Below are 13209 nucleotides of genomic sequence, written 5' to 3'. Positions count from 1 at the left end.
ACTTCAGAGTCTTTCTCATTTCCAGACTTTCCTGCTACTTCTACAGTAACAGAAAAATCCAGCAGAAGCCATAGCTTCATGGTTAAGAGCATGACCTCTGGAATCAGACAGACCTGATTGTATCTGAATCTAACATAGTCCATACGGTGATGTGGAAATTAATTTAGCTGAAGTCTTAGTTTCTATCTATAACCTGGAGCTGGGCTATAGTGCTTCATGTTGAAGTAGAAAATGCATGACCTCACAAAATACGTGTGTAGTAAGGGCTCAGAAAATATTAGCTATTTTTATTGTTACCTGCTTTATGCTTCATCCTACTAGATTCTTTCTCTGCTTAACAAAATGATGCCTACTATATTTCACATAATCAAAGATTCCATCAATTTCGACATGCATCATTACGTATGTGCCACTAAAATGAAAAGCACTACTGCTAGCTAAAATGAGACATTATAGATTATAAGATATAACCTAATTTCAAAGATTTTAAAATATAAATTAAAAATGTACACTTTAGAGTCAATAAATCTAAGGCAAACAAGTTAAACAATCTGTTTTGATGCATTAATGGGAACAAAGTAAAATACCCTTTCTTAAACTTTGAAAGGCCTAAGAATCATCCTAGAATCTTTTAAAAATGCAGATTATGATTTGGAAAAATGAATTTCTGAATTAGATTCTGACTCTGGGATTGAGCCTGAGATTCTGCATTTTTAACAAGCAACCAGGTGATGCTGAGGCAACCGGTTTGGGGTCCATGCTTTGAATAACAAAGAACTAGAATTCTGGCATCCTAGGTTAAGGTCATTTTCTGAAGATAATGCTTTTAATCAGAATGATTTAAAAAAGTATTTCCAAACTACTTGTGCCCCATATAGAAATAACTGCTAGATCACAGCTTCTCTCCTGTCCTCCTTCCTTTTCCAGTATTCATCTGTGTGTGTGTGTGTGTATGTCTCTCTGTCTCTGTCTCTGTCTCTCTCTCACACACACACATACACATTCACATATATGAAAACACAGTGAACCACTGTTACTTTAGTTATGAGCTAAACTGTTTTTGCAGATCTCTTGATTTGTGCCAGGATGCAAACATTCTCCCTTTCTTAAACATAAAACACCAGGAAGGAACAATGCACAGAGCAGAAAGGAGAAGTTTATTTGAACAATAGCCTTTTGTTAGGTATTCTAACAGAATATACTGGGTTTATCCACAACTAGTACAGCTAGAGTTAGCAAGAGTCCTTAGCATTTTGGGGGAAGATTTTGCTGATGATGTTTTACTTGACCAACAGATGGCAGTAGTGGTCTCTTTTTCCCTGTTGCCGTAATCAGAAAATTGAAACTAACTTGCTCATGAGACCCTTCTAAGAGCACTCATCAACTTTTTCTAGGTTCCTTGAGTTCTTGGCTGATTTCAAAATGTTATCTTACTCTTTGAGCACTGGACCACTTAATCACTCATAAAATGTAACCCTATTTTCGGGAGACATGCTACCTACCAAATCCATATTTGCCTAATTCAAATGGAAAACCAGGAGACCGTGACTGTCTCATTTCCAATATGCATAATTTTTTATTTTACGCATCTGGATATTTTGGCTACACTAAAAATGCATTTCTTTAAATTAAAAAAGAGAACTCAGATTTTGAAAATTACTTGTTTGCAAATGAGCCAGAGTAAATCATTTCACCCATCTCCATCAAGATCCAATTTTTAAAACTATGTAGTTGTACATGTCAGGGATATCCAACGTGTTTCTATCTATAGTGTCTCTGAGAATATTTATTTTGTTAGTAAATTTTGACATGATGTGTATCTGCTGAAGCCTGCTCAATACTCTTTTGGCAGAACTCTATTCGAATATCTTTCTATGGAATTTCAGTTAAGGGATACAGGAAAAATCCCTTGATCCTCAGTGTTCTGTAAAGAGGATACATGTGAAAAAAATTATAACTTGTATAGCAGTCTTTTTTTTTTTAAGTTTTTATTTTTAAGTAATCTTGACTAGACCCAACGTGGGGCTCGAACTTATGAACCCGAGATCAAGAGTCACACATTCTCCCCACTGAGCCAGCCGGGAGCCCCAGTCATTCTAAAATTAGAAACATTTATCTATGTATTACTGTTTTCTATTTAACAGCTACCATTTAACTACCACATGTCTGAGTGTCAAAATTTAGAGGTTAAACTTAAACTCAGAATATTATTAATACACTTAGATGAATTTTTATTCTTTCCCGTAAGTAATCAAATGAATCTTTATAATTCCCCTTGAAACCTTTGCTCCTTGATACCTGAGCTAATTCCTTGTCAGAACTCAGAATGTTTCTCTTTCCTACATTTGCCATGCATTCATTTCAGTTATTTGTTTTAGGGTCACTTTTGCTTTTAGACTTAATTCAGAAAGGCAGATAACGACACAATATTCATACCCTGTAAATATTTAAAAGTAGGTTAATGGAAAAACTAAATACTCTTCCCTAAGATGTGGCCTGGATAGAATCTTGGCAGGAGAGGGTGTTGTTACTAATCATTTCTCAATTAGAAAGCTTGTGGCTCTGAGAACAGACAGTTTAGAGTTCCTGCCTATCTGAAGACTGGATGGCCAGTTGATGGAGATAGAAAGGTCATTCATTAGAAGCTGTCACTAGAGGCCTCAGTACTCACTCACTGGGCATCTTCTGGGCAACACACTTAACACTGGAACAGCTCTTCAAGAATGGATCCTTGGCACGTGTGACCTGAACCTAGCAGACTCTAAACTTGTCCTTTCCCTTACAAGTTTCCCCAAATACGCATTCACATAAAAGCCTCATTCTCTTATTTTCTCCTGCAACAAGGTTAGGTGACCCATTAAGGAGAGCTCATTTGTTTATTAAATTCAAGCATTCAGCAATCCAAAGCTCTATATTTAACACAGTTGACTTTTGGCCAAGATGAGGACCAAGAGAACATGGGAAATCTTTATATTTCTACTCACACATAAAATACTAGATACTAAAAACATGTTTAAAGTATATAGCGAAGAAAAAAGGGGGAGAGTATTTTCACATCAAATTTAATTGCTTTTAAATCAAGAAAAAAGAGATACTAACAATAAACTGAAATTTATGAAATAACTGCTAAATAAATTAAGATATGAGGAACCTCCTCCAAAAAGTGTATCTATATTAAGTTCCTTTTACAAAGATATCAGACATTTATTATGTATTATCATATTGATGTTGTAATCATGCCAAGAAATAAGTATAGAGTAACCCGCAGTCAATATAAAGTAATATAAGGGGAAAAAAAGTTTCTTCAACAAAAAATATCTTTCTACTATTCTATAACTATTCCTAAGATCTCATCATTCAATTTATTACTTTTGACTATAGCACCGAGTCCCCTCCAAGAAAATAATGTTCTCAGAAATGTTACTTGTCCCTTATGTAGCTATCACCTGTGAAGGTGATAAACCAGCAATTAAAAAGTATTCTTAGAAGAATACTTCTGTATAATAAAAGGAGTAGAATCTTAGAGAAATGATTCATAGGACAGATAAGTTTGATTCAGAGAAGGAACCAAAACACGTCTATAAAGCAGAAGTGGAATGAACCAATGTGAAGACTTCAGATCTTTGATTCCCAAAATATTTTCCTTGACTTGAAAAGTTTAAATCCTTTATTTGATTCACATATGCCAATAAAGGGAAATTCCATAAAATTTCATCTGTTTGTACTACTAAGGGAACATAGTTACTTTTAAGGACAAATAAAGGAGATATTCGACTGAACAGGATAATTGCTGGTCTTCAAGGTAGGATTACCAAACTATTTTGCAAAATTTCTATTACAGATAATCACAGATCTTTGGAATTATTGTTTTCCTAGAAGTACACTTTGTTTCATGAATTATCTTGATCTTTAGCTGATTAGGGTCCTTAATTTCTTACAGTGTATGCATGTGTGCTATGTTATTGATTATTGTGGATTGTTTTAATTTTAACATTAGAGGGTAAGAGCTGAATAGTAATTAAAATTTAGGACATATACATTGTAGATAAAATATGAAACATTCATAAATCTACTGCTAGGGCAAATATATACGTCATGTCTTCTCTCCCTACCTCTATGAATTTGAGTCACTTAAAATATACTATAAAGACAGCTATAATGAAATTCTTGAGTTATTTTTAAAAATATATAGAGGACATCATTTCACAAAATAAAACCATGTGTGCAAGCCCAAATTCTTCCTTTGAAAATTGAGTAATTATTAAGTAAATAAACGCACTCACAAAACCTCATTGAAATAAGTTGTTAGTAACAAGCTTATTGCAACTTCTTTATTTTATCCTTTTTTTTTTTTTTTTTTACTGGAAAATGAGAACACAGAGGATAGGCATATCTCAGGATCCTTTACTCTCCTTTGTTGAGTGGTGGTCAACCCTTCTGAGACCTCTGCGGCCCCAGGAAGCCAGGCTGCAGAACAAAGGTATAAAGACTCAGAGAAATGGAAGACTTTCAAGAGAAAAATGTGAATACAGTGCAGAAGGAAGGATCACCTAAGGCAAACATGGATGATCTTCCAGTCAGATGTAGGGGTGACGATGTTCACCTCATTCTAAAATGTCATAAATCTGTTAGAATCTACTTTTGGCTTTTACCTAATGTTAGGTTTGTGCTATAGAGTATCAGATTATCTGTGGGTATAGAGACAGGAGATTTACAGTTTAGATCAGGAAAGTTAAAATGGATTTGGATGAAGAGGATGCTGTAAAACACATTTAGGCTTGAACTACACAATAACATTAAAAAAAATTCTGTGCACATATATGTAAGTCGTTTTAGAGCTGTATGTGTTTAGAGAGAGCAAAAAAAAAGAATGTTGTTGAATGTTTAATTACTAGTTTTAAAAAATGCAGCCGAAATGTATTCTGTCTTTGCATGCATAAGGAAACAGACAAGAAAGTACAACATGACTGTTAACCGACATCATCAATTCTAGAACTGTGCTGCTCAGGGCCACTAAGGACCTCTAGGTCTCAAGAATATTTTACATATAGTTTGACCTTTATCTCCCACAGGTGGTGAATCCCCATGGGCATGGATCGAGGAAGGGAGCATATAAAGCAAAGATTTTTCTTGTAAAATTTCCGTTTGTCAAAGATAGAAATAACTGTGTGTTGTAAAATTTGCCTTGCTTTAGAAACTATTCCATAATGCTCTCATATAAGCCTTTTTAATATAAGGCTTATTAGCTTAATGAGCAAGATTCAGAAAAAAAATCTAAATAAATATAGCTTATAGTATATAGAAGTTTGTGGCTACCAATAGACTTGAATTTCAAGGTTTTGGCCATAACAAAGAATTTGAAAGAGCAGTGCATTTTATTGATGATATGAGAATTTAACTTTAATGTCAACATCTAAAAGGTAATTAAAAAAATATATAAAATGAAGGTAATTGGGGGGGAAATGCCACATGGAACAATGAGTAGGCTGAGGTGAAATTAAATCTTTCCCTGTCATTTTCCTTTTTTTTTCTTTTTGGGATAAGGAAATTGGTAGAAAGGAGACAAGAAAAAATTATAACTCCTTAGTCATTGACAGCTAATAGGTGCTTTTATTCTAATTGCACATAAGCCCATTTAATCTGGAAATATTAAAAGGATTTTCATTTGTTAGGAGAATTCTAAAACTAAATGATTTCAGAAGAGCAGATGGACTTGTATAACAGTTTATTAGGGTTATTTGGAAAGGAAGGACTGGAGGGAGGGAAGAAAGGACGGAAGGGGGGAGGGAGGGAGAGGAGATGGATCCTAGGTGAGTGTGGCAGCCCTGGAGTATTGTTCTCTCTCAGGCATAAATCTCCAAGACCAGCAGTATGATTTTACACTATTTTAAACACACTATTGAAAAGATTCTGCATCACAAAATCGGTAAAAAGCCAACTTGGAGGAAAGAGCAATTGAGAGGGTTGTTGAATGATTTATCTTCAAGTGTGCAGTGTGAAATTGTATTGAGATAGGGACTTTTGTTGTGAAAGCATCTTATCAAAGGGACGTCCTATCAGAAAGTAATTGATTTTCTCTTCTTCAGGGAAAGAAGCTGCCCTCAGCAGGAGCCCAGATTCTTCACCTTTGAGCAGATCATTGTGGCCCTTATTAATTACACCCATCTAGACTGGGCAAACTTGCCCCAGAGTAAATGTGTAAAAGGGTCTTTTGTTTGCTTTAGCAACACAGCCTGAAATTATGGTATGCAGAGCCCTGGGGCTGAGGGCATTCAGTTGATATGAGAAATGTGGAGATGGGTCCTCCCTCCACCCCCTCCCCCATCAACACTGTAAGAAGGCTGAAGCAGATGGGACTTGAGGTCTGGCCTTCCCACCAAATCAGAAGAGGAAGAAGCATGGGGGAAATTCTGGGTCCATGCTAAGCCCTTCTGAGATCAGCTCACATCCCCAAAGCAGCAGGGGCTGGTCCCGAAAGTGTTCATTTTTCAGAAAGTTACAGAAAGGTGATTCATGACTGTGTCTGGAGCCAGCTTGACCTAACATAACTTAGACACATTAGCTTTTTAACAACTGCTGCAGCCTGACGGGCCTGCCCTGCCCCTGACATAGCCTCGACCACACAAGTTTAAGCAGTGGAATAAAAAGGCTTGGAGGACCTTGGTCCCTCAGTTGGGAGAGCTCTCCCCACAGAGAGTAGACAGGAGCCTGCGAGTCCACCTTAGATCGTACGTCCTTAAGGGCCAACACTTTGCCTGAGCCTTTCTGTACACTGGGGGCAGGTTATAAAGAAGAGTGTGATGCTTTCTGTACCAAATAGAGAGTGTCTATCTGTTTAGTTAACCTAACTAGAGGAAGCTGAATTATACTTGGGAGCAATAAAAGGTGAAATTGAAAACCCGTAGGACTCGGACGTTTCTGCTTCCTGCTCTGCCTCTTTAATGTGGTGACTTCAGCCTCATCCCTGCCACCTCCATGAGGCGGTTTCTATACTCCATTTTCCAAGCTTTGTCACACAGGGAAACTGAGCATCATTCTCCCGTCTTTAAGATGGGAAGAGCTCTGACTGGCCTTGCTTGATTTGTCCTTAGGGATTGTCACCCAGGCACACTGACATGCTGGGCCAGCTGGCTGTGTCTTGTGGATGGCTGTCCTGTGTATTCTAGGAAGTTTAGCAGCACACCTGGCCTCCACCCACTAGGTATCAGTAGCACCCCATAGCCCCCATCCCCCACTAAGTAGTGCAAACAAAAGTGTCTCTAAAATCGCCAAATGGCTTCTGGTGGATACAGGTGTCCCCTGATTGAGAACCATTGCTTTAATCACTGTGGTCAGAAATTTAAGAAACAAGGCAGAGGATCATAGGGGAAGAGAGGAAACAATGAAACAAGACGAAACCAGAGAGGGAGAGAAACCATAAGAGACTCTTAATCATAGGAAACAAACTGAGGGTTGCCGGAGGGGAGGGGGGTGGAGGATGGGGTAACTGGGTGATGGGCATTAAGGAGGGTATGTGAAGTAATGAGCACTGGGTGTTATATAAGGCTGCTGAATCACAGACCTGTACCCCTGAAACAAATAATACAACGTATGTTAATTAATTGAATTTGAATTTAAAAAATAAAAAATAAATAAAAAATAAAAATGAAAATGAAATTCTCCAGAAACAAACAAACAAAAAAAGCCCAACAAACAAAAATAAATACAAGATCACATTATATCAGAGCAGAGCGGTGATGTAGGGGAGAGGGAAGATCAAATCCTTGATTTATTGTGAAATAGGCAGACACCCCAATTTGAGTCTTCTGCATACCTCAAGCTTCCAGCCCCACTTTTATCATGTAGGCTTCCTCTAAGCTCCTGCACTAATATATTCCCTAGTCTTTGTTGTCACGTGGTTATTGCATCACCATGGGAGGCTCTAAAAAATTTGGATAGAGTGAGGAATAAGAACTAGGACTAGGCAACAGTTTTCATAATATTTACCCATATTGAAACATGATAACATGCAAATTCAAGGAATTTATCTCAAATGTAACATAAGAAAAATCATTAGCCATAGTTGGATTTACATTTTAATGTTTTCCTTTGATAAGGGGAAGAACAAATGATTCATTCTGGCTCACTGACTTTATAGAATCAAAGGGAAAAAAACCTAACCCACCCAAGAGGTCCTCAAAAAATGATCAGAGCATGTGTTTTGTCCTTGAAATTTCTGCTATTCTTTTGATTTATAAGCAGTCCGAAGAAGAATCCTATAAATTAAAACATATACTCCTGCATCTTAATTTTCATACACACCCCAGAGGTAGATTTACAGTCAGTCAAGACCTACTCCATCATAATTAAATTGTACTTGTCAGCTTTTTATTGCTATTCTTGGAGATAAATCCTTATCTTAGAGGTTCCCACAGTGATTATCATCATGGCCTCTTGCTTTTCTCATGGAGAGGGGATTCTGACAGAATCATAACTCCTGGAGATTTTGTATGACTTACCTTCAGCTTCATCTCTTCATCACAAGACACCATTATTTCATTATCTAAAAATATTCTGATTGCTTTTGTTTCTTCAAAGCTTAAAAAAATTTTTTTTCCAGCTTTTTTTCTCATTCTCTTTCCCTCCCCCACTCCCATTCATACTGTCTCCTTCCTTCTAAGAAATAAAAATGTTATTTCTTTCTTAAAAATAACTTAACTTTTCTTGACCTTGTTTATAATCATACAACTTCCTATTCTATGGTGTTTAATGGAAGTGAGCCCCATCTCACTTATTTGAAAGTAATAAATAGTCTTGATATAAATGTGATGTTATCCAATGAGAAAAAGCATCCTCATACCTAATGTGCCCTCCACAAGAATAAAACTACATATTTAGTCCTTTCTCTTTTTTTATCCCAAAAGATTGTTCTTTTTAAACATAATTTAGATATGATTTCCCAGACAATCTCATGCCAAAATCCTCAAATAAACTTAATTCCAAATAAGCTCATATTCATAGATCCCATGAAGTAGGACTTCAACATATCTTTGGGGGAGGGGGCGGCACAATTTAACCCATAACAAATGCTATTCCATGCTGACAAATTAGTAAAGTTTTTCTGCAAATCACCTTAGCAAGACTCTTTCTTCTACTAATTTCTTTTTTTTTTTATTATGTTCAGTTAGCCAACATAGAGTACATCATTCGTTTTTGATGTTGTATTCAATGATTCATTGGTTGCATATAACACCCAGTGCTCATCCCAACACATGCTCTCCTTAATAGGCATCACCCGGTTACCCTATCCCCCCACCCCCCTCCCTCTGAAACCCTCAGTTTGTTTCCCGGAGTCCAGAGTCTTCTACTAATTTCTTGTAGGAATCCACCTTGAGGAAAACAGGAGTGTAAATTGCAGTTATATACAAAAATGTTATTTGCAACATTATTAAAGGGATTGTTTAGAAGGAATCTAAAAGTGAAAAATGAGGAATGATTCATGATTCAGTACTTTTGGTACTTCCCTTGTATGGAATAATATGAAGCCACTAAAAATGATACTTACAATTTTTAAATGTTCAGAATCATAGAGAAGCCAGGAAATACTAACAAATAGCAATTAGATTACATTTTCTACTATAAAATTAGCCCCGAATCAAAGAAAAAGCATCAAAAGCAAAGTGCCATTGGTGAGTGAATGAGGGAATGAGCATTCTTCTACACTGCTGAGGTGAATGTCAAGTGCTAAAGAGCTTCAGGAAAGGCCATTTGGCAATATATGTTGATGCTTTAGAAATATTCTTGTCTTTGGTTTACCAATTCCATTTCTAGGAATTTATTTTACAGAAATAATCTTGGATACACACAAAAAGTTATTCATGAGACTATTTACTGGAGCTAATTGTATTGAAAAATTACAATCTAAATATTTAATAGCAGGAAATAGGATAAATAAGTAATAAGATATCCAAATAACAAATAATATATATTTAATGACAAGGGAAGATGTGACATACATTTTAGAGAGAGAAAAAGCAGATTACACAATAACATTTAGAATATCATCTCACTTACATAAATGTAAAGCCCACCCTATGAGGGTAGAAAAGACTGTAAACTTACCAAGGAAGTATTAAGAGATTGTGGGGTCCGCACAGTGCCCTTGTGGGTTAAATCAATTAAAACAGCTTTCGAAAGTATATCATTTGTTTTTTCTGAAGGAGTTCACTGACTCAAAAAGGATCTTGTCACCACTTTAATGTTGGATATATTTGTAGTATTGGAATAAAAACTTGAACTATGTTGATACTAAGAAGTGAGGAGGACCTAGAAGGAAACTTTATTTTCTTCTGCTCTCTAAAAGATACATGGAATTCAGTCAGGAAATGGGAAACTGGATTTTTATAAATTTAGTTTTTACACATGAAGTATATAATAATACAATTCTGGCTGGCATAAAAAAAAAAAGATTGCTAAGTTGCTAAATATCTGAAAGCTAGCAAAGGATATTTTAGAAAAAAAAATGAATCTGTAATAAAGTAAAAAAAATTGTATTTAAAATATGTTAGTTTAAAAATTGCAAAGTGTTTTGGGCTTGGAGATTACTTGAGCAAAAAATTGGTTACATATGAAAAACATTAGGATATTTTTCTTAGAAATAACCACAAGTTGGGTACTGTGCAATATCATCACAATGTTGGAACTTCTTTTCCTGTTCTGTTGAATTTGTGACTCAATTATTATAATTCCCAATATGCCATACTTTATTTTTATTCTACAGCCTTTTCTGTGTGGTCACGGTTTTAACATTGCTGTCTTATTCCAAGACACGTAAGTGCCAAACGAACTTTAAGAACTCCTAAGAAGACAGTGATTCACTCTTATTCCCTGTTCCTTGCTCTTAACTAATGAAGCCCTTTGTATAAAATCAGGAAGTTGGCTATATATATATTTTAGAACAAGCCAGAAGAGGTTTCAGCAGATACATAGCAACAGATTTTTAAGCTCACATAGGTTTATCTTATTTCTTCCAACAATTTGTTTTGTGGGCACTTGAGGGACATTTAATGTGAATTGTTCTTTTGTACATCTCCTTTCATAAAATAAGAGCCAGAGGTGAGCCCTTCTTATCAAGCTTGTTAACACTGATTCCTGGCTTAAATTGTCCGATGGGATTTTTTTGCTCACAAGTGGCTTATCACATTTCTTTCAACAATTTGTTTTATGGCTGTTGGTTCCTGGCCAAGTGGGCCTTTCCATAGGCTGCCTCATGACATGGCAGCTGTATGCTTCCAGAGTAAAGTGATCCGAGAGAGAGTGCGAGAGAAACATTGCCAAGGTAGAAGCTACAGTCTTTCCATAACTTCATCTGAGAAATGACATCCCATCACTTCTGCCATTTCCTATTCATTAGAAGTAAACCAGTAAGTCCAGCCAACACTCAATAAGAAGGAATTACACAAAGTGTGAATTCTAGGAGGAAAGAATCACTTGGGCCTGCCTAAAACACCGCTGAAAGTGTGAAAACACTGTTGGGTGGTGTGCAAAAAACCAATAGCCCAGGTAAATCTCTGAGGAGATATTCATGTAGAAGCAGATTCCAGTGGGTATTTGTCAGGACCCAGACAGGGGGACTGGGCAGGATAAAGGGTAACTGATCACAGAGGTGGCACGGTGAAGAAGGACACCTGTGTCCGAGTGACTAGAAGAATACTAAAGGAAATATGAACCTAAGCTCAGGCCTGGAACCTGGCATAGAGAGAAGTTGTGACCCAGAAGCCAGCTTGGAGTCCATTTGGATCTGCAAGGGTAACTTCCGTTAACCACTGTTGCTTCAGATCAGGAAATGGGTAGAAAGGGAGACATGAATCTGGGAAGTTTTGTTGGCTTAGCTTTGAGAACTAGGAAAATGTCAGGGCTGACATGAACCACTGGAGTGGTTCTCAAACTTTGCTTGATATCACAATCGCTTGGTAACTTGACAAAAATGCAACGACCCAGGCCCTATGTTACTTCAGTAAGCCTAGACTCTGTGTTCCTCTTCAATACTCTAGCTAATTCTGATACATGCCAAAGTTTGAGAGCCTCTGCCTCAGAAGGACTACTTGCCTACTCCAAGGAGTGTGCCATTTACTTATTCATGATAATTAATTCACTAAATTAACAGACTAGCATTACACTCTGACACAGTTCATGGTGAAAATATGAATGTGAATCCTTGTAGGCAGAAATGGAGAAAAAGATGGTTATAAATAAAAGCATTCCAAAGAAAAGGCCTGTGCTTTTATGCTGGAAGAACAAATCATGGCTGGCACTGATTAATAGATTCTGCTCTCTCAGGCTGACAAAATGCAAAAGAATTTTCTTTGCCAGAAATAACAAAATGGACACCAAAGCCAGCATCTGGAAGTTATTCTTAAAGAAATATGGCATTAGCTAAAATTGGACTGGTGGGTCAATTTCTATTTACCCATTTCACTGGTCCATGCTGACTAAAGGTTAATGCAACTTACACCAAAATCTTCATCCTGTTTTTCTTTCTCTTCCTTATTCTTGTTACATCATGTTTATTTCCAAATCTGTCTGACAAACATATATTGGTGGCAGTCTACAAAGACTCAGATAGACCGTGGACCCCAATTATTCTTTTATCGAATAGTCTTAACTGAGAGGGATCCTAGTATGGAATATATATAATCTTTGAAACCAGGGAGATCTAGTTTTAAATCCAGGTAATGCCATTGACCGACTATGAAAACTTAAGCAACTGACTTATCTTTGCTGAAGTTCTTTATGTGTATATATGTGGTGCACGTAATAACTTTGAAAGATATTGTTAGAAGGGATGAAGGCAAGATGCTCAACCCATAGTAGGTGCCCAGTAAACTGAACTATTGTTACTAGTAAGACTGATACTCCCTACCTCTGTAAACATCAAAATCATTAGAACCATGATTTGTTCAGGATCATGTGCAGTGGGTACCCATCGGGCCGTATTTCTGATTTCCTGTTTTTAAGTAAAGACTGTAGTGTAGTAATTAAGAGCACAGATTCTGGATTCAGCCTACCAAGTTCAAATCTAGCTTTGAAGTTCACTAGCAATATATGCTTGGATGATTTACTAGACGATTCACTTAACCTCTCTCTGCCTTGCTCTCTTCCTCTATAAAATGTGGATAATAGGGATGCAGGAACGTCATAGGAATTTGTAAGGATTAAATCAGTATTTGT

The sequence above is a fragment of the Halichoerus grypus genome, chromosome 1 (genome assembly GCF_964656455.1).
Source record: "Halichoerus grypus chromosome 1, mHalGry1.hap1.1, whole genome shotgun sequence".
NCBI classification, from domain to species: domain Eukaryota; kingdom Metazoa; phylum Chordata; class Mammalia; order Carnivora; family Phocidae; genus Halichoerus; species Halichoerus grypus.
The sequence above is the reverse complement of the archived record's forward strand: the minus strand, read 5'-3'. Positions refer to the sequence as shown.